General features: G+C 41.7%; 1 non-coding gene and 1 pseudogene across 1 annotated transcript; both read right to left on the minus strand.

The window, feature by feature from the left end:
• On the minus strand, window positions 14,369–15,303 carry OR2B28P (olfactory receptor family 2 subfamily B member 28, pseudogene; annotated as a pseudogene).
• On the minus strand, window positions 22,154–22,227 carry TRNAT-UGU. The gene has a single exon. It is a non-coding gene; the product is annotated as a tRNA-Thr (tRNA).
• Between the last annotated feature and the right edge of the window lie 1,350 nt (window positions 22,228–23,577).

The raw sequence follows: 23,577 nt of genomic DNA on the forward strand, positions 1-23,577 counted from the left end.
CACAACTCCCATGCTGAAATCCCTGTTAAAAATGGATTCATAGGGTACTCCAAAAACTATAAAACATTAATGGAAGAAATTGAAGATACCCACGCTCATGAATTGGAAAAACCTATATTGTTAAAATGTCCATACTACCCAAAGCAATCTATTGATTTAATGCAATCTCTGTCAAAATACCAACAATATTTTTCATCGAACTAGAACAAATAATACTAAAATTTTTATGGAACCACAAAAGACCTTGAATAGCCAAAGCAATCTTGAAAAAGAACAAAGATGGAGGTATCATAATCCATGATTTCAAGGTATACTACAAACTTCTAGTAATCAAAACAGTATTGTACTGGCATAAAATTAAACCTATAGATCAATGGAACAGAAAGGAAAACCCAGAAATAAACCCACACATATGTGATCAATTAATCTTTGACAAAAATATACAACAGGGAAAAGACAATGTCTTCAATGAATGGTGCTGGGAAAACTGTACAGCTGCATGCAAAGGAATGAAACTGGACCACTTTCTTACACCATACACAAAAATAAACTAATGGATTAAAGACCTAAATGTGAGACCTGATACTGTAAAACTCCTAGGAGAAAACATAGGCAGTAATTTCATGACATTGACCCAGCAACATTTTTCTAGATACATATCCTCAGGCAAGGGAAACAAAAGCAAAATTAAACTATTAAGGCTACACCAAAATAAACAACTTTTGCACAGCAAAGAAAAATATCGATCAAATAGCAAGGCAAAATACTGAATGAGATTGGGAAAAGATATTTTCAAGTGACATATTCAATAAGGAGTTAATATCCAAAATATAGAATTTATACAACTCAGCACCAAAGAGCCCCAAATAATCCAATTAAAAAATGGGCAGAAGACACAAATAGACATTTTTCCACAGAAGACATACAGATCACCAACAGACACACAAAAAGATGCTCAACATTACTAATCATCAGGAAAATGCAAATCAAAACCACAATATCACATCACACTTGTCAGAATGGCTAAGACCAAGAAGACAAGAAATAACAAGTGTTGGCAACGTGGTCTCCATGCACAGTCAGAGGGAATGTAAAATTGGTGTCACCACCTTTGAAAAAATTGTATGGAAGTTCCTCAAAAAATTAATAGAGTTACCTTATGATGCACTATTGGATATCTGCCCAAAGAAAACAAAAACATTGATTTAAAAAGATATATGTACCCTATGTTTATTGCAGCATTATTTACTATAACCAAGATATGGAAGCAACCTAGTATCCATCCATGGATATAAGAAAAAATGGATTCACAATGCCATATGTTAGCAAGGATTATGGAGCAATGAGAACTTTCATATGCTGTTGATGAGAGTGTACATTAGTATTATTATTTGGGGGAAACTTTTGGGCATACCCACTAAAGCTGAACACATGCATAGTCCATGACCCAGGAATTTCACTTTCAGAGATAGCCACCAGAAATGAATATATATTTGCATCTAAAGGCATGACTGAGCAGCATTTTAACAGCTTTAAAATCGAAACAACCCAAACATCCATTAACAGCAGAATACATACAAAAGTTTAAGTTTATTCATACAATAGAATACTATGCAACAATAAAAAGGAATGAACTATAAGCCACAGCGATAATTTTCACAAAAATAATAGTGAAAGAAGGCAAACACAAAAAGATACATATTTCATGACTCTGTTTACATAAAGTTCAAACAGGGAAAGCTAATATCTGGTGTTAGAAGTCATAACAGGAAGGGGGGATGGAGCACAAGTGGGTCTTCTGGGGAACTGGTAATGTTCTCTTTCTTGACTTTGGTGGTGGCTATGTGGGTAGTTTCATTTTATGAATTTCATTTACCTGTACACTTATATTTTCAAATATAGGTATATGTCAATAAAAAGGCTTTGTGTGTGTTTTTTATTTTAATTTTATTTTTAAAAAGATTTTATTTACCTATTCACAGAGAAGGGCAGAGACATAGGCAGAGGCAGAAGCAGGCTCCCTGCGGGGAGGCTGATATGGGACTTCATCTCAGGATCATGCCCTGAGTCAAAGGCAAATGCTCAACCACTGAGCCACCCAGGTCCCCCTGTGGGTGTTTTAAATTCAAACCGTTTTACAGTTGAAGAAATCAACGTTCAGAGAAGTGAAGTATGTTGCTGAGGTCAGCACAGCTAGGACTTAAATCCAGGTTTCCTGATAAGGTAGCTTCCTTGACTCTGAAAAATCCTTTAGCTAGTAATCTTTGCATATGGGTCTTAAAGGGGCCATTACTTTTGTTGCAAGTTTAACACGGTGTCCATTAGGCAAAAATACAATTGTTAGTAATACTTAGATACATATATATGATAATATTCATACTCAGTTATTCCACAAATGCTTCCCAAGTAGAGGTGGAGATATATAAAGTCTAAAATGACCTAAAATTATTATACCAGCTGTAAGGTGATTATATAGAAATATGGAATGTTTTCTTTAAATAGGGGTTATGGATAGAACAGTTCAGAAAAATTTGAAACACATTATCTAAAATTATGTTCTCTCTCTCTCTATATATATATATATATATTTGTTAGATATATATCTATATATAGATATATTTGTTTACTATATGTAAACAAATGAATATATAAATAAATAAATGTGTAAACAAATGAATAAATAAATAAATATATATCTCCAAATAGTGTAAATACATGAAAATAATTCTCAAATTAGGGAGGTAGGAATCTAGAGGAATTTTTTTTATTTAAAAATATCCTTTATTGGGGTGCCTGGTGGCTCAGTTAGTTAAGCATCTGCCTTGGGCCCAGGTCATGATCTCAAGGTCCTGGGATCGAGTCCCCTTCAGGCTCCCTGCTCAGCAGGGAGTCTGCTTGTTTCTCCCTCTGCCTCCAACGCACTCATGTTCAATCTCTCTCTCTCAAATTAAAAAAAAAAAAAAAAAAAAACCTTAAAAAATATATCCTTTATTACTAAGTTAAAATGGATTTGGGCTGTATTTTTCCCCAAATCTTTTTAGTAACATTAAAAGAAGCCTGGTAGGGACGCCTGGGTGGTTCAGTGGTATCAGCGGTAGAGTCTCTGCCTTTGGCTCAGGATGCCTTTGGCCCAGGATGTGATCCTGGAGTCCCAGGATCGAGTCTCACATCGGGCTTCCTGCAGGGAGCCTGCTTCTCCCTCTGCCTATGTCTCTGTCTCTCATGAATAAATAAATAAAATCTTTTAAAAAATAAAAAAATAAAAGAAGCCTGGCAAGTTTAAAGAATCTCCAATTCATGAGCTTTACCTATTCCCACTCCCTGCTTCCCACTTTTCTTTCTCCTTGCTCTATTCTATTTTTTCTTTTTTTTTTTTTTAAGATTTTATTTATTTATTCAGAGAGACACAATGAGAGAGACGGAGACATAGGCAGAAAAAGAAGCAGGCTCCATGCAGCAGGCTCTGTGCAGGGAGCCTGATGTGGGACTCCATCTCGGGACTCTAAGATCATGCTCTGGGCTGGAGGCAGGCGCTCAACCGCTGAGCCACCCAGGGGTCCCTCCTAGCTCTATTCTCCTAATCTCTCTTTTCTTTAATCCTAATCTCTTAATATCCATCCACCACTGTATCTCCTAGTTCTAATTTTGTGCCTTGCACCCTTTATCATTCATTCATGCATTCATATGTAAATCAGTCTTTTAGCACACATTTATTTAACAATTCAGAACTCAAAAGATTTGAGACTGTTGGCAGAGATTGTTTGCCTACCAAATAAGTATTCTGTTTTCTTAAGTAACAGAACTCCAATTTTTATCTGTGTACTTTGGTATCTGGTATTATATTCCCTGGCTACTTTTAAAAAATATTTTATTTATTTATTTGAGAGTGAGAGAGAAAGAAGGAGTAGGGAGAGGAGCAGAAGGAGAGGGAGAAGCAGACTTAGGCTGAGCAGGGAGCCCAACATGGGGCTGGAGTAGGGGCTCCATCTTGGGGCTCATGATCATGACTTGAGCCAAAAGCAGACACTTAACTGACTGAGCCACCCAGGCCCTTTTTCCTACCTACTCTAGCAGCCAAGTGTGGTCATGTAACTCAATTCTGGCTAATTAAATGTAAGAGGAAATGTGTGTGTTCTTGGAAGGTTCCATGGAAGATGCTGTTAGCTGGCAGAATCCCTTTTTTGCCCTTCCTGCTGCCTGGAATGCAGAATTGATGGGTGGTGCTTCAGCAGCAATGGGAAGAGAAGATGTATGCAGAAAATGGGGAAAATGTGAGAACCTGGATCCCCAAGGACCCCATGAAATAAACCAACAACTGTAAATGATCTGCGTTTAGATGTCTTTTACATGAGAGAAATATATTTTGTGAATTTTTCAGATTTTTGTTACTAATAGTCGATCATAAATTCTGACATAGGGCGTCTGCTCCTTGACTTAGATACAGATGTATGATAATCTTCTTACTCAGCAATTATGTGAAATGCTTCTCAAATATATATATATATATATATTTGAGAAAATATATATATATATTACTCAGCAATTATGTGAAATGCTTCTCAAATATATATATATTTGAGAAATATATATTATATATATATAATGCTTCTTAAATATATATATATATATATTTAAGTCTAAAGTGACCTAAAATTATTATCAAGTCATAAGGTGATTATATAGAAACATTGAGTGTTTTTAAAAATAAGGATGATTAATAAAATAGATGAGAAAAATTTGAAACTCATTATCTAAAATTATGTTCTCTCTCTCTCTCACCTTAGAAAACTCAGGTTTTCTTTTCCTTTTTGTGTAAAATGTGATCCTTTCATCTCTGACTGAACTATCTCTGCTTCCTCCCTGAAACATAGATATTTAGGAAACACAATTTGGAAAGAACGTAGATAATTAGGCAGAAATGATGTGGCAGAAAGAATGTAAGTAGTCAGGGAATAAAAGGGAGGAGAGAGCAGGCAAAAAATGGCACCGCATTCAGTGATTCATCAACCACTCAGTAAATTATGTTAAAAATGTCATAATGTCAAGCCAGGCTCAAGTGTCCATAGCTTGAGTTACCCTCCAAGATTGTTATGCTTGGAAGTTTAATCTCTCCCTTGAAACCTGGGGGAAGTTAGGGTCTTTCCACTTGTAAGTATGCTGGCTAATCAATATAAAAAGGATAGCTCTACATTAACAGTGATATGACACTTAATAGGAATGACAGCTAATGCCCTCAGGGTCACTGGGTCTTGAAACAAGTTAACTCTCATGTGGGAGCCATGCTAAAGGAGCATATTTTCTAGCTTATCCAGTTTAATCTCACTAGGGTATACTCTTTTTGATCCCTGCTACCCATCTTCTGATTGAACAAAGTATCTACATTCTTTTGACTTGAACCATTCTCTGCTCTTTGTTTTGGGAAAACCTCAGAACTCCTCTCCAGAACCAACCCATTTTATTTTTCTCTGCATTAACATAGCATTAACGTAACAGTGCCTGGAAGGAGCACTTCCTAGGACCTCCATGAAAGAGCAAGATCTTTTTTTTTTTTTTAAAGATTTTATTTATTTATTCATGACAGACACACACACACACACACAGAGAGAGAGAGAGAGAGAGAGAGAGAGAGAGAGAGAGAGAGGCAGAGACACAGGCAGAGGGAGAAGCAGGCTCTATGTAGGGAGCCTGAAGTGGGACTCGATCCCCGGTCTCCAGGATCACACCCTGGGCTGAAGGCGGCGCTAAACTGCTGGGCCACCAGAGCTGCCAGAGCAAGATCTTTTAGAAGGTAATCCCAACTGTCACCACATTTACTGAATGCGCACAGACAAATCTTCCAGGGCTCTGAAGGGGAGGTACTGGACAGTTCACTACTCCATAAGCCAGGCCACTTTTAGTGACACATCAGAAGCACTGCTATAAGCTCTGGGAGACCCAGCACTCAGAAAGGTTATTTATCCCAAATGGGGTTACAGCAGGGCATACATAAACTTAGGGAATCAATGCCCCCTCCAAAAAAAAAAAAGGGTATTCAGGGCATGGAGGGGGAGGAATGGAAGACAGACATGGAAGATGGAGTGTACTTGGGTAGCTAGGCAAAGTGAGACCAGAAAAGGAAAGTAATACGGAAATCCTGGGACAAATTTGTGGAGGACACTTTTGAATGTTTAGGAATTAAATATAGAGGGTTGATGGTATTCACAAAAACCACTTACTTTTAGAGGTGGAAGGGACCTTTGAGAGATTCTACTATTTTATTTTTTTTTAAGATTTTATTTATTTATTCATAGAGACGCAGAGAGAGAGGCAGAGACACAGGCAGAGGGAGAAGCAGGCACCATGCAGAGAGCCCAACGTGGGACTGGATCCAGGATCTCCAGGATCACGCCCTGGGCTGCAGTTGGCGCTAAACTGCTGCGCCACGGGGGCTGCCCAGATTCTACTATTTTAATCCCATAATTCACAGATGCCCAGAAAGCATGGGAGACTTGCCTAAATGCAAATGCTGCCCAACAATTTTACTACAATAATTAAAGCAATGGGTTTTGATTAGTTGTGTGTGTGTGTGTGTGTGTGTGTGTGTGTTTTAATGTTGAAAGAGACCTGACCTCTGTTTGAGGGATTTTCCACACTTATTACACATGTAGAGTTTTTCTTTGTTGTGGATAATCTGGTGCTCAGTGAGACATGAGGTCAGATGGAAGGCCTTCCCACACTCATCATACTCAGGGTTTCTCCCCAGTGTGAATTCTGTAATGTCTATTAAGGTCAGAACTTACACTGAAGGCTTTTCCACATTCACTGCATTCTAAGGCTTTTTCTCCTGTATGAGTTTGCTGATGTTGAGTGAAATCTGAACTTTCCCTAAAAGCCTTCCCACACTCCCGGCACTGGTAACATTTTATTAAGCTATGGTATCTCTGCTTGCCACAGCAAGTCCTATGCTGTTACTGAAGGTTTTGCCACATTCACTGCACCTGTTCAGTTCCTCCCCAGTGTGATTTCTCTGATGTTTAATAAGGACTGAGCCTGGACTAAAATTTTTACTACACTGATTACACTGATACGGTTTTTCACCCATGTGAATTATGAGGTACTTAAACAGGGTTGTGTTTTGACTAAAGGTTCTCCCACACTCTTGACACTGAAAGGGCTTTTCCCTGTGTGGATTCTTTGATGTCCAAGAACTTCAAGCTGTGCATGAAGCTTTTCCCACACCGATCACATTATGTTGTCGTCCTTCCTCTGAATTTCCTTGATGCCTGCCAAGCCTGTCCTTGCATTCATGAAGGTCTCCAAAATGGAGAAACAGAAAAATATTCCTACCTCTGCAGATTCTATGGAGTATCATCTTCTGTGATTCCATTTCTTTGGATACTTCCTGCCTTCCAGCCAATTTCCCAGTCTCAGGCTTGGTCTCACTATCTAAAATAGGAAATAGATCATTGAAACGTCCCTTTCTTTTTCAGCTTTTTTTTTTTTAATAGAAAGTTTTAGACATTTAAAAGCAAACAAAATGGAAGTGTCACCTGTTTGAACTGATGGAGTCTTACACACCAAGGGACCATTTGTCTCTTTCTTAGTCATGTTCCCTCAACTGATAAATATCTCTTCAGCTCAATTAAGGAAAGTGCTGGAGAGGAAAGGTGAGATAAACACATCTTGAAATAAATAACTTATGTCGTACTTACTAACGTAGGATCGGGAGCAATCTTTACCATGAAAAGGGCACAAATTATTAAAGCATTTGTTAAAAGTCTGAGGGTATGAAGAGTACTTCAAACTGCATTCAAATACAATTATATAGGAAAGGCAAAAACGTATTTATTCTATTGCTTGGAAAGAAAATTCTTTGTCTTAATCTTCCCCCAAATAGGACATTGCTTGCAGATTCAGTGTAAACTAATAATTCCCTCATATTAACTAAGATCAGTATTCCTTTATGAACACAACAGAAAAATACAGTTTTAGTGAAATTTGGCCTGAAGGAGATAAGTGTTCCACCAAACTCATTAAAATGAAGATTGTACCTGAATTCAAAGGAAATCTGGAAAAGGACTGATTTCTTGGCTCTTCTGGTCACTTTATTGCTATTATCTAGACAGACTGTCAAGGGGATCAGGATATAAAATGGGGGTAGTTTGTAAATGGAAAGCATATATGACATGTCGAGAATGTGGAAAGGAAAAGGTACCAAATGTAGACTGGAGTGAAATGAAAGGGAAAGTATTGGCATGAAAAGAGGAGAGAATTTAATGTGGAAGAAGATAGAAATGCAGTCAAAGTGAAAGGTTTAAAAGGTGGCTTTATCCTTGATGGGTAGAAAAAAATTAGAGAGACAGAGGGTAGGGCAGGACACTGAGGAGGTAAAGGAGAGGTGGTTGTAAGAAGCAACAGGCTGATGTGATAATTCAGTGCTTTAATAAAAAGCATAAATAGGTATCTGAAAAACAAACTCCTTTTGCTTTGAAGGCCAAGAATAAAGGCTGTACTTTGTAAAGAAAGAAGTAGATGAGACAGTAAGGATTTCGGGTGAATCAGGCAGAAGCACCCATGAATAAGCTGTCACGGACGGCTTTGATTGGCCAAGAAAGAGCCTGCTCCCCTAACACATCTCCCCAGAGAGTCTCCTCCTCTTGTCCTCACCTCTCTCTTGTTGGGAATGGGCTTTCAGAGAGGCATGTTGGAGCAGGGTCTGCATGTGCTGGAGCGGATAACTTCGTGACTGGTGTGTGGCTCCCAGGAACATCACCTCCTCCCAGAGCACTTCCTGTCCATCTGCTTGGGATGTGCCATGGAGACAGGCAGGGACTACTGGGCTTCGGAAGAAGCTGCTGTGAGAATCAGAGCTAAAGCTTCAGGAAACATTTCCCATGGAGACAGGATTGGGGAAAGGACTCAAGGACTCAGAACAAGGGAGAGACAGAAACCATGAAGCATGATGGGGGGTGGACTCCTAGCAATCTCACTGCTTTCCTATTAACCTAACCTGCAGATACTGCACTTTGCCACCACAGAACACCTGCTCTTGTCTCCTGAAACCCTGGATCATCAAACTCTCTATCCAAATCTTCCAACAAAGACACAGCCTCATCCCTGCATCCCTGTTCTTGGGGTACTACTCTGGCACCCAGGCCTGGAGCTCCTCGGGCAGGATGGTCAGGAACTGCTCCAGCACCAGCGGCTCCAAGGTGTGCTCCTTGCTATGGGTCTCGGGGCACAGCTAGCATTGGCACAGCTCCCAGAGCCGGGTGAGGGCCCATTTCTGGTAGCAGAACTGCCTGAGGCGCAGAGCTCCTGACTGGACTGGCTGTTCTTCTGCAAGTCAATTTCTTGTACAAATACTTACCTTCCTCCATCTTTATTTACTATTACAGGTTCTTGTTATTTTCCGTCCTGGATGATGAGCTCTGCAGCCATCTTCTCTCAGGTGAGGGGTCCCTGCAGATGGCTTTATACCCCAAGGAGAATCCCTTTCACAGAATATAGAAAAGTATTAAGATGAAAAATTGCCACCAATTAAAAAAGAAAATCTACATGTACTATTAAAGGTTGCACAGGATACTTTAAGAAAAACACAACAGAAGAAGTTTTTGAAATTTTGCTAACAGTGACATAGATGATTTAAGGATTTGACACTCTTGGTAATGAACATTTAAATGACTATTTTGGAAATTAAAGAGTAATCTTTTTTCCTTCTTGTCTTTCCTGTCCTCACTCTACCCCCAATAAAATCCCCTTCAATTTTAGACGTGTCAAATGTGTTCTACTTGAGGGCCTCGACACCTGCTTGGGATGCTCTTATGCAGATATTTGCATGGGATATTCCCTCATTTGATGACAGCATGCTCAAAAAGCATATCCTCCAAGAGACATTTCTAGATCACGCTGTATGAAATAGCTCTCCACCCACCATCACTCTCTTATCCTACTACAATGTTTTTTGTATCATTCACCACCACCGGAGGTTGTATGTTTACTCCTCACTCCCACAATAACACAGGCAGGGCTTTATCTGTTCAGAACACAAACAGGTGGTGCCAGAGCAGTGCATGATACATAGTAAGCCATCAATGATTAGACAAATACAGCAGTGAAAACATGAATAGGCCCACAGTTGTGAACTTCCCGAATGCTCTGAAAACCAAGAGCATTTTCTTTAAGTTACTAGAAGGCAATCCTCAAAGTGATAAGTTTATTAACAAAACTTGTCCTGAAATGACAGTAGGCTTATAGTCTCAGTGTGAATCATGTTCTGTTACAGAACTAACACGTTTGTACACGCGGCTGCCCTCGACTCCCCAGGTGCTGTGCGTTTAAAACACCATACAAGCACCACGCTTTTCAAACAATCCCTCCAAATCTGGTTCCGAAATCATTTCTGACCCCCAGGGTTGGAGAAGAGTGTTCTGTGTGTCAGGGACCCACCGGCTCGCAAGAGAGCCACGCGTCTCCCCGGAGTCCCCGGCTTCCCGCCCGCGCTGGACAGCGGAGCCGCGCCAGGTGTCAGCCCCCCGGATGCCCGACGGCCCGCGGGGTCCCACTCGGGCGGCTCAGGCCCCTGCAGCGCCCCGCCTGGTACATGCCTGCCCCCCCCCCCCAGCACCCAGCACCCAGGACACTACCGCCCCCCAAACCCACGCTCCCGGGTCGAGGCGGGGCTGCTCCGGAAACGACCGCGCGGTCTGCAGTGTCTGATGCTTTCCTCCCCGCCCCGCACCCCGGGGTAGTATCTTCCTCTGCACCGCCCCCTCCCGCAGGGTGTGTGGTTCTTCCGCAGCCCCTTCCTCCGCCTCTCCTTCCTGCTCACCTGACCCCACGGCCTGGCACATCTGCACCCTACCGTGGGATAGCTCGGTGTCCGAGCTCGACTCTGAAACCCCGCTTAGAGCTCTGGATGCCCTGTCGCCTTGGAGGCCCTTGTAGGAGGGCTGAGAATCAGACGAGACTGTTGCGGTGACCGGTGACCGGGGGCCAGAGGTTTGCACCAGGAGCGGAACGACGAGCAGGACGGATTTGATTCTCTCCAGGGAAGGAGAGGGCCCAGATACGCAGAGCTGCGGCTCGGTTCTTTTAGGCTGGCCCGGAGTTTTAAGGATGTGAGAGGGTTGCAGGAGCGCCGGTGGAGGTGGGACGGGGGGTCCATTCTTGGCCAGGTAGAGCGGGAGGGGCAGGTGCTCTCGGGATGTGGGTTGTGGTCAGACTAGAGAAGAATGTTTTGTATACGTGGAGTCGATTTTCCCAAGATGTAGGGCACTTGAAAAGCAATGAGGTAGGGCCAAGTGTAGACACCTGTAAGTTTTGTCTGTAAGGTGGCTGGGGGAAGCGGGGGGGTGGGGTTTGAATAAATTTCTTTTAGAGATGAACCATAGGAAATCAAATTTGATAGCCTACAAGTGGGGAAGTCCACAGACATGAAATTCCAAAGACAGTCAAGCAAAATAAGATATAAATGTCCTCAACAAAGGAGAACCTGGCAGGAGTCTGGGACTCACAGGGAAGGAATGCAATCCTCAGGAAGATGAAAAAGAGTAACTGTTTGGTAAACAAATGTTTTCTTGGCCACTCAGAAATACTGGGGCATAGAGGACCTTGATGAAACTGGCCTTGCTAGGTTCCTCCCTGTCCACCATACCTAGTTCACACCATAATGTTGTTATCCGTGGTGACACCTCCCTTCCTGGAGCAGGACCTCTATCTACATTCTGTTTAGGCCGTTGTGGGGGAGGTAAAGAGCTTTTCCTGAAGCTCCTGGGTTTCAATTGCTTTTTAACTCAAAATAATCATCATGCTTAGGGAGCATGTCTTGAGGCAGCCTGCCCTTGGCCCCTACAGAATGCAGTTACTTAATCTCTGTGTGCCTCATTTTCCTTATCTGTAAAGTAAAAATAATAGTACACTCATCAGACAGTTATCGTGAGTATTGAATGATTAACCTGTAAAGAACCCCTGGCATCCAGGTAGATCCTTGCAAATCATCTGGAATAGTTCTTAAGCATTATTTTTAATGGCCTCAAGGCATTTATTTTAATAGCTAACTTACTATCAAGCATACTAAAATATATTTTTTGCTATAATGAACAAGTCTGCAGCATTTCTTTTTTTGCAACATTCTTATACATGATCTCTTCTGCACACATATGATTTTATTTCTAGAGGATAGGTTCTCACAGTAAGATTGCTGGATGGAAGAATATATATATATGTATATATATATCTTTTTAAAGATTTTTTAAATTAATTAATTAATTTATTTATGAGAGAGAGAAAGAGAGTGTGTGTGGGTGGGGGGGCGGGGAGAGGGAGAAGCAGATGGAGAGGGACAAATGAGCTCCATGCTGAGTGGAGCCAGATGTGGGGCTGGATCCCACATCCCAGAGATCATGACCTGAGCATTAACCAAGAATCAGATGCTTAACAAACTGAACCACCAGTGTCTTTTTAATAATGAAAGATGCTGTTAGATTGCTTTCCTAAAAGGCTGTAACATCTCATATTTCAAAGAGCAACAGTCATTACAGCTTTTCAAAATGAAGGCCAGGATGGCCTCATGTCACATGGGAGAGAAAGTTTTCCCAAGCTTATCCTTGATCCTTGGCCCTCAGATCTCTTTCTCTGGGGTGCTATTTATTCCCTCCAGATAACGGGATAAAACTAATTCCTATATTCTAAAGTATTGCTCACATTTAAAAAATATTACTTTCTAGGGTGCCTGGATGACTCAGTCAGTTGAGCATCTGCCTTCGGCTTGGGTCATGTCCTGTGATGGAGCCCCAAGTTGGGCTCCCTGCTCAGCGGAGAGTCTGCTTCTCCCTCTCCTATTCCCTCTGCTTGTGTTCTCTCTCTCTGTGTGTCAAACAAATAAATAAGATTAAATAAATAAAAAATATTACTTTCTAAGATCCATCAACTTTCCTTCATATGTGTGTCACATTTCCCAGTTTGTATTAGCAGGAGTTAAAAGTCCATGTCACCTTGCAACCTCGTCTGCACTTTTAAAAACTTGTTTGTAAGACCAAGTTTTGTCACATAAAGGTATGCCTATGTTTCCTATACCTAAGATATCTATATTCATCAACTTTTTATGTTGTTTTGTGTTTATTGTGTTACACACATCTTTATCATTTCTATTCATCTTGTTTGGTCTTTCTATCTATTCAATTGTCAGAAGTGCAAATCTCTTCTAAAACTGTGACAGTAAAGTATTTTATTTTTAATGAAAAGCTTTTTATAATGTTAACCTTTTGATTTAAATTTAATTTGTTGTAATTTATGGTATGAAGAATAGACCCAAATTAAGTATTTACCATACCAACTTTTTGATTTACATTTATGTTTTTATAATTAACAATGCATGTTGTAATTGTGTTTTTTTTTAAACAAGGGTGTTTATTTTCATAAGTGAAGTGTGAGAATAAGAAATCTGTATTTGATCTTTGTGCCCAGTTCTTGACACAGAACTTTGAATTTCCCAAGTGATGGAGTGATAGGAGCATCCTATGTTATTCATAACAAGCCAATCCAACCATACCTGAATTTATTCTAATAAGGTGACTCTTGGTGGGCCCATAGGTGGCTTCAGGATGAAGGGCCTGATTGACAGAGGAAACAACCGGGATTGGAGGGTTGGAACTTTTGGCCCCCTCCCTTGACTCTGGGGAGTGGAGGAGGCTGGAGATTGAGTCAATCACCAATGGCCAATGATTTACAATGGCCAATGATTTAATCAAACATGTAGTGGAGGCTTTGTAAAAACAAAACAAAAACAAAAACAAAAACAAAACAAAACAATGGCATTTGGAGAACTTCCAGGTATGAGGTACTGTGAGGCATCATGCCCTGAGAGTGAATGAACACTTCACCCACCATCCCTCCCTGCCAAACCTTGCCATATGCACCTCTTACACTCAGCTGCTCCTAGGTTGTATGTTTTAGTTACAAACTGGTAAAAGTAAGCAAAGTGTTTCCTTGAGTTTTGTGAACTGTTCTGGCCAATTATCAAATCTGAAGGTGAGGTTGTAGGAACATTTTATTTAGCTGCTGGGTCACAAGTACAAGTGGTCTGGACTTGCAATTGGCGTCCAAGGTGGAGGCCGCTTTTGTGGGACTGAGCTCTTGAATTGTGGAGTCTCTGCTAACTCTGAGTAGTGTGAGAATTGAATTGCATTGTAGGCCACCCAGTTGGCGCCAGAGAATTGGCTGGTGTAGGAAAACCCCAACGTACTTGGTAAACACAGTTCATGAAAACTTTCTTGACTTGACTTTTGAGTATGATTTTGGTGAAACATATTTAAAAGAGGACATATCTTAGATTATTGTTGGGCTTTTCCATTCAGAATAAAGCATCATTTTCTCATATTCTTTTGTACTAAAAGGCTCTTCTGAGAAGTCTCCTCAAAGCTTCTTTAACATCCTTGCTCCTCAGGGTGTAGATGAATGGGTTGGCCATAGGAGTAATAACACAGTAAAACAGCATTAGAACTTTGGTAAGGTCTTGAAAGCTATCCCCCAAAAGCTGCATATAGATGTAGATGCCAGGGCCATAAAATAAAGATACCACCAGTAAACGTGAAGAACAAGTGTCGAAGGCATTAAGTCTCTTATCAACAGAGGGGATTCGAAATACGGCTTGGGAAATACAACTATAAGGGACAAGAATCATGGAGAGGGGACCCATTATCAGAAAGGTGGCCACCACAGCTAAAGTAACCTTGTTGATTATGGTGTCCACATAAACCATCTTAATAACCACAGGCAGCTCACAAAAGAAGTGGTCTAGCTCCTGGTTCCCACACAGGGGCAGCTGGACCATGAGTATGGACTGCAGCAGTGAATTTGCCAGACCATTGAGCCAGGCAGTGCTGGAGAGCTGCCAGCAGTGCTTGTGGTCCATGACTACAGAGTACCTCAGAGGCTTAAGCACAGCCACATAGTCTAAGGCCATGATTCCAAGCAGGACACATTCAGTACAGCCTAGCCAGTGGAATATATAGGCCTGGGCCATACAGCCTATATAAATAATGTTCTTGTTGGGGCCCACCAAGTTGAATAGCATTTGGGATACAGTTGTGGTATCCCAGTTGTGGTAAACAGAGATCCAAAAAGGAGAGGCTCATGAGGAAGAAATACATAGGGCTTTGAAGTTGGGAATCTAGTGGAGAAACCAGAATAATAGCAATATTTTCCAACTGTGCACATGTAGGAGATGAGAAAGGCAAAGAAGAGAGGAAGACCCAACCAAGGGTACTTGGCAAAGTCCATAAGAATGAAATCCTCTGGGAAACTTTCATTTATATGCTTCATTAAATTTTGATGGGAGACACCTGCCAAAATCAAGGAAGATATGAGTGATTTAAAAACCCCAAGTTAGCAGAAGTTTTGAGAAAAAAATATACATTTTGGGGGGCGGAGAGATAGGTTACACTCCCAATAGAAATCATAACATTAATGAATATAATAATTACAATTAACATTATAAAGTAACACTTGGAAAATCCTTTCAGTAGAGAATGTTTTTAGTAGAGAAGTTTCTTTTTTTAAGATTTTTTGATTATTTATTTATTTATTCATGAGAGACACAGAGAAAGAGGCAGAGACATAGGCAGAGGAAGAAGCAGGTTCCTCGTGGAGAGCCTGATGTGAGACTTGACCCTGGAACCCCAGGATCACACCCTGAGCCAAAGGCAGACTCTCAATCACTGAGCCACCTAGACATCCCAAGAAGTTTCTATATATATATATATTTTTTTTCCCCCTAAATCAAAGCACTGTGTGATAGGTTAGCGGCATTAGTGGCTATGGCGCTTTTGTATGATTAAAGAAGCCATAGGGAGGTGGGCAGTCTATTTTCCCAGCAACTTTGCAGCTAAGGGTGCATGTGATCTACATTTGGTCATCAGATGCTTCAACACAGGATTTGAATCTTGGTAAAAGGATGCAAAAGAATGAGGAGGGGGAAAGGAATTGTCAGAGCAGATGCCTTCCTGATTAATGTCCCATGTGGCAACAGTAAAGGATGTGTCCTATGTAGTCTCTTTCTGGAATGGGATTTTGGCTGTACCTTGTTTCCCTTCTGCTTGTTTGTGAAGTTTGGTTCTTTACCATTCACATCAATTCTGTGAACTACTACTCTTAAAATATCTTCTTTCTGCTTAAGTTATCAGAATTATTTTCTTTGTTTACAACCGGGTACCAGAAAGTGGGTTGAAATTTTCTGAAGATCTCATTAGTCAGGGGACTGGTGAGGAAAGAATGGGACTCCAAGAATTGGAATGAGGATATATGTGGCATCCAGGGTATTCATGGTTCCGCACCACCCACCCTCCCATTCTAGCCAAGGCACATTTCTTTTGTCTAATAAAGCTGCCATGCTTGACAATGCTATCCCTATCAAGATAATGAAGTGAGAAGCTACAGACTGGGAGAAAATATTTGCAAAAGACATATATGATAAAGGATTGTTATTCAAAATATATAAATAACACTTAAAACTCAACAATAAAGAAACAACCTAATTTTATTTATTTATTTATTTATTTTTAAAGTGTTCCTTCCAATGTAGTAGGATACATAGGAGGAGGTTTTTGTTTGTTTGTTTTTGTTTTTTTTATTCATGAGAGACACACAGAGAGAGGCAGAGGGAGAAGCAGGCTCCAAGCAGGGAGGCTGATGTAGGACTCGATCCCAGGTCTCCAGGACCAGGCCCTGGACTGAAGGCAGCATTAAACCACCTGAGCCACCCAGGCTGCCCCAACAACCCAATTTTAAAACAGGCCAAAGTCCTTAGCTCATCAAAGAAGAAATATAGGTGGCAAATAAGCAAATGTAAAGATGTTCCAAATCATATGTTGCTATAGACTAAATATTTTATTCACCCCCTTCACCAAATTCATATGTTACAACCTAGTTCCCAATGAGATGGTGTTAGGAGGCAGGGCCTTTGGGAGGCCTTAGGTCATGAAGGTGGGCCTTTATGTCTGGGATTGGTGCTCTTATATAAAAGAACCCAGGGGATCCCTGGGTGGCGCAGCGGTTTAGTGCCTGCCTTTGGCCCAGGGCGCGATCCTGGAGATCCGGGATCGAATCCCACATCGGGCTCCCGGTGCATGGAGCCTGCTTCTCCCTCTGCCTGTGTCTCTGCCTCTCTCTCTCTCTGTGTGACTATCATAAATAAATAAAAATTAAAAAAAAAGAACTTAGATATAAGAGACAATGCAGGAAGGAGAAACCCTCAAACATTAAGGAGATACTATAACCTTGAAATACAAGCAGAATTACTAGAAACCGGGGGCATTATTTAGAGAACATGAAATAGTGGTTGAAAACTATATGATAGGGCAGCCTGGGTGGCTTGGCGGTTTGGCGCCTGCCTGGGGAGACCCAGGATCGAATCCCACATCGGGCTCCCTGCATGGAGTCTGCTTCTCCCTCTGCCTGCTTCTCCCTCTGCCTGTATCTCTGCCTCTCTGTCTCTCATGAATAAATAAATGAAATCTAAAAAAAGAGAAAACTATATGATATAAAGGAAAGATTAAATAAAAGGTTTGAAAGGGAAATTCTTAGAAAATAGAACAAAAATATAGAAATGGAATAAAATAGATAAAAAAGTATCAGACCAGAAGACCTATCAGGTTTTAGAGGAGTTGATTAATAACACTGTCTTCTCTTCTTGAATTCAAAACAAAATGAAAAATGGATATAGATGCCAGAGTGATGATCAAAAAATGTGTTTGCATTATTGTTTGAAGATCACAGTTTATGTCATGCAATCAAATCATCTTGCTTTTCTACATCCCTGAGAGCACTTACCCCATCAGTTACTAGCACAAATGGACAACGCCCACCCCTCCTCCCAAAACACACACAGACACAGACACACACACACACACGCACACATACACGCACACACACAACCACATGATGAATCTGTGCCTATAGGTCAGGCATAGTGAAAGTAGAGCGGGATGAATCCCAAAGACAGGTGAGATTCAACCAGAGAGAAAGTGGCTGAGTCAAGCACTGAATCAACCAACCATGCTTGGTTCCATTTGTCAAATTTACCAGTCTTAGTATGGTTTTATCTTTTAAAGATTTATTTATTTTTTAGAGATGGTGGGGAGGGGCAGAGGGAGAGGGAGAGAGAGCCTTAAGCTGACTCCGTGCTGAGCTGCTTGGAAGGGGAGCTCGATCTTACCACCCCAAGACCATGACTTGAGCAAAATCAAGAGTGGGATGCTAAACCAACTGGGCCATCCAAGCACCTCTATTTATTTTTAATTAAAGTACAATTAACACATGGTGTTAGGGGCATCTGGATGTCTCAGTCAGTTAAGCCACGACTTGGATTCAGCTTCAGGGTCCTGGGATTGAGCCCCATGTGGGGCTCCCCACTTAGCAAGGAGTCTGCTTGTCTTTCTCTCCCTCTGTCCACCCCAGTCTCTCTTTCTCTCTCTCAAATAAATAAATACAATCTTTTAAAGGAGAGAGAGAACACAAGTGGGGAGGGGCAGAGGGAGGAGAAGCAGACTCCTGGCTGAGCAGAGAGCCCAAAGCAGGGCTCCATGCCAGTACCCTGGGATAAGCACCTGAGCCAAAGGCAGATGCTTCACTGACTGAGCCACACAGGCATCCCTTTAAAAAATTAAAAAAATATAACATTGGATGTTATATATTTCAATTTTTTAATTAAAAAATAAGTTTACCAATCTGATAAATTCCTTTTTCTTTCTCAAAACTATGAAGGAGAGAGTTGAGATAAATTGGAAATATTCCCCCATACACTTCTTGCCTGATGAATGTACTAGAACTTCCTCCACTGTATTAGAAATGGGGATTAATGGGTTGCCTGGGTGGCTCAGGACAGGGACAGGACCAGATATGGAGGCAGAGGCAGTGGCAAAGAAACAAGTCTCCAAAAACAGAGAACATAATAACCTATACTTGCTGGAAAATTCATGCATTTGCATATAAGATGGAAAAGAGTAAAACAAGATCCACAGCAGCCCCCACCTCCCCGCCCCAGTCCTCAATACTTTGGCTTGTTGGTCATTGTTCATAAGGTTTGGTCTTCAAATTTATAATCAGAGTATTTAGTGCTTTGACCTGCTCTGTTTTCCTGCCTCCTAGATAATGGGAACTTTTGGACATAATTCTGAGATTGAAGGGAACAAATGATAGCCTCGGGTCTGGCATAATAAGAAGTCATTTAGCTCATGGAGTGATCTTACCCTGCCTGATCTTGTTCAAAATTTGGAACCTTCATTTTCTGTCTCAAAACAAAATAAAATTGATCAACACTCAGTGCCATCTAGGCTGATGTGCATAGAATGAGACATCACAAAAACATACTTCTTCTCATTTGAACTTGTATTAACCAGGTGTCATTAGCTATAGAATTTAGTCAGGAGAAGGGTTGCAAAAGGGTTGGATTCCAAAAGTTCTGAGAGAGGGAAGAAGGTACAATCTGTCTAGGGCTTCAATAAGAGTCACTAAAGGTCTTGATACGGTGGATAGGGTGAATGTACTTTCCAGAGGCATAGGTTCCAAGTCTGATTCAATGGCAGATAAAACCAGTTCTCACCCATTACACCAGTGGTCCCAGAGGGGCTGTCATTGGCAAATGAATCTCTCTGGAGGAACACTGTCCATCTTTTATTTTCAGTTTTGGTTATGATTGCAGATTACATTAGTTCTTCCACTCATTAATCCCATCTTAATAGCAAGGGAGAGTAGGATTTACCCCCCAAATTTTCAGAAAGCAAACAATACTGCATTAATGATGATGATGATTGTAGTTTAATATATCCTAGTTACTTTACATGAATGGTCTCATATAATGTTCCTACCAACTCCTTGACATGGATATTATTATTGTCTTAATTTTATAGTTGACCTTGAAGCTTCAAAAGGTGTCATTTGTCCCACCTATGTAAGGCTTACACATTTTCAGAACTCAAACACGAAGTGAATGCTTTGCCAATGTCATGAGTAAACATCGGTTTTCTTGTCAGTGTTTGGGGGATGTGTTTATTTGGTGTGTTCAACCATACCAAAGGCTCTTTAAAGACAAGGCTCAGGTCCTCTTTTTCAACTGATTTCAGCGCAGTAATAGTCAACTTAAGTCCTCCTTCTATTTCTTACAAAGGAGGGTAAACCTTCCAGCCATCTCAATCATATGAAGAATATCTCAGAGCAGGTCACTTTTCAGAACAAGGTAGAACAGAAGAAGGAATTTAAAAAGTGCTTTAAAGGCAAAATCCTTGCCAACTCCATGACAATACTTTTATCTCCACACTTTCATCACATCCACAAAGCTGCCTCTTCAGGCACTTTAGCTTATTAGATACTCTCATTATGAAGTTGTTACTCAGAGCAAAGCCATACAATTCTCCCTCTCCTACTTGTTATGGACTGAATTGTGTTCCCCCTTTCCAACTCATATGTTGAAGCCCTTACCCCTGACCTGACTACATTTTGGGATAGGGTCTTTAAGGCCTTAATTAAGATTACATGAGGTCATAAGGGTGGTGCCTTTACTTAATGAGACTGGTGTCCTTATCAGAAGGGAAAGATAAATGAGAGCTGTCATACCACCTCACTGTCTTCCTCTCTCTCTTCTTGAAAGGCCATGTGAGGAAGCAGCAGGAAGGTGGAGGTCTACAAAGCAGAGGAGAGGCCTCTTCAGAAAACGACTCTGACAGCGCCTTCATCTTGGGCTTTTAGGCTCCAGAACTATGAGAAGATAAACTTCTGTTGTTAAAGCCACCCGGGCTGTTATATTTTGTTACAGCAGCCCTAGGTGACAACTACACTATATTTACATCGAAAGAATCGGCAGATAAGGAGAGCATGTCCCAGGCAAAAGCAGATAGAGCCTAGGAGATAGAGAAGATCAATTCGGTTTGTTCATATGGTCTGTACCTCCTGTGAGGAGAAATTCTTATATAGATTTCTAAGGTTTTATTTTACATCTTCCTCTTCCATGTTTCAAACCTGAGTCAAGCAGTTGTTCACTGGACAAGTCTTTTTTCACAGAAAATAGAAGGTTATCTCAGGCTATCTAACCCATAGGAACCAAGGTTTGAGATCAGTCTAAGTTGCTTAATTTTGCTTAGCTCTGTGGCCAAAAACTTAATTCTTGACTGAATAAAATAGAAGACAGGTATCATGAGAAAAGCATGGATTCCAGAATCAGACAGAGACTTGGATTTGACACTGTACTTTGTCCTTACTACAAGTCTGTGAACATTACTGAGCCTGTTTCCTCATCTTCAGTGGATTATTACACATATTTGACAGGATTGTCGGGTTGATTAGGTGGAGTGTGTCTGCAAACACCTGGAATATTGTAGACTTCCAGTAATTCTAATTTGATAATAGGAGGGTAAGCGGATGTTCATGAATCAATATAAAAGTGCTAAAGGCCTATGTTGACCTCACTTTTAGTTCAGCTATGTAATATGGAGTTTTGCAAACGTAATTCACTTGCTTCAAAATTACTTGGAGTGTTTGCTCAAAGTACTTATTTCTGTGTCCTTCACCAAACCAGAATTAAAACTTCTGGGGATGAGTCCCAAGAAACTATATTTTTAACAAGTTCCTTAGGTGATTTAAATGCACATCCAGCTTGGGAGTCACTGCATCATAGGATCATTCTGTGTTTTAAATTGCAGAATTAAACTTCAGTTTCCATTGGGGCCAATTATTTATTTCCTTGGGGACTAAAACTCTTCCTTGAATACTGAAGACATATAAGAAAATATGCATTACTATTTTATAATTTGGTGGTATTTGGAAAATCATATGTAAAACGTAGCATGCTGGGTTCTCTGGAATCCCTAATTAATTACATGGGAATTCAGGAAAAGGCTTAAAGAGTTGGGAACATTTTTGTTGTTCTCCCCCCATTCCTCCCCTAAAAAGAGAGGACAGAGAGGAACTTCAGCAAAGACATCACAAAGGAAGTTACTGATTTCTGGGTTGCTCAGCTCTCAGAGCCACAGGAAGTGCATTTTCTTCTCTTCACAGTTATCACTTTGATCATAAAGAAACACATCCTTGGTCCTTGAGAGTGAGAATGTTCAGTCCCAACTGCATGTGAATGATTGGATCAGAGTTTAGAGTAACACGGAATAATTTGGGAGAAGAAAAGTCAAGGCCCCACTGGGAGTCGAACCCAGGATCTCCTGTTTACAAGACAGGCGCTTTAACCAGCTAAGCCATGGAGCCCATATAGGTGGCCATGATTGTGTTAGATCTATCCTTGCTATTAGATCAAATAGTATTGCCAGAGCCCATAGAATGCAGAGCAGTCTCTCATAAGAAAACGGACAGACTCCAAGAGGACGTTTTTGCTCACTTAGATGCTGCAGAGCTAATAGAAGTGGGAAAGGCTGGGCGCAGCTGGCGGGTTAGGACTCCTAACACTCCACTCAACCCAGGAACAACTCTCAGGAAAACCCAAGGCCAGGCCCCTCTTCTTCCCAACTAGAGCCAAGCCAGGACTGTACCTGCTCCTTTGTAACTTAGACTCACGACCTTCCAATATGCTAAGTTATAGGATCTCTCAGGACCGCAGGGCACTGCTGAGACCGGTGACACAGGCACAGGTGTAGGGTGCTCGGGGTGAAGGACGAGGAAGCGGGGGGCCCCCCAGCCCAAAGTGTTCCCTGGGTCCGAGGACAGCCCTTCGGAGGTGAGGGTCTGTACGGTTCCTGGAGGCATCGCTTTGCCCCTTCCGGCAAAACCGAGGCCTGCATCCCAGGGCCGTGCGTCATCAGTTCGCCCAACAGGTGACGCCTTCTCCCCTCTCACCCCATCCTGTGAGGTCGCAGCTCCGCGGTCACTCGCACCCCCGACACTGCACCCCCCCAAATGGCCTGCCCCCTTCCGCGAGATCGTACCCGGGGCGCAGAGAGCGGGGCTCTCAGGTGGCATCTGGTCGCGCTGTGCGTGAGTGCTAGGGGCCGGAGACCGGGGTGGGGGTGGGGGTTTGGCCGGCAGGGGCTTTGAACACCCGAAGATGAGGTGCGGAGGGGATGAGGCTGAGAGGCCGAAAAGGGCGTTGGAGGAGATCCCGGGACCACCCAGACCGCGCTGTGCGATGGGGGCCGCGGGGACTGGTCCTCTTCTGCCCGGAGGACACCAAGACTCTCACAATCCAAACAGATCCCTTCCCTAAACTTTGAGTCTTGTTAACGTCTCTGTCTCTCAGTCTGTCTTGCTCCTGTAGGCACGCACAACCAGGACTCCAGCTCCACTCCTGCTCCCGTGAAGAGGATGCAGGGTTGGGGTGGGATCCCCTCTGACTTCCACCTGCAGACTTTGAAAACACCTCCCCGCAACCTTCCCCTGAGACTCAGCCCACCACAGGCCTGAGATTCAACACAGCAATGCAATGCCAATCAAAATTCCAGCAAGTTACTTCATGAATATTGACAAATTGACTCAAAAGTTTATATGTAGACAGAAATGACTCAAATTATCAACACAAAATTGAAGAACAAAGTTGGAGGATGGTCACAACTAGACCTCAGATTTACCATAAAGAGACAGTAATAAAGACTGTGGTGTTGGTGA

Source organism: Canis lupus, chromosome 35 (genome assembly GCF_011100685.1).
Source record: "Canis lupus familiaris isolate Mischka breed German Shepherd chromosome 35, alternate assembly UU_Cfam_GSD_1.0, whole genome shotgun sequence".
NCBI lineage: Eukaryota > Metazoa > Chordata > Mammalia > Carnivora > Canidae > Canis > Canis lupus.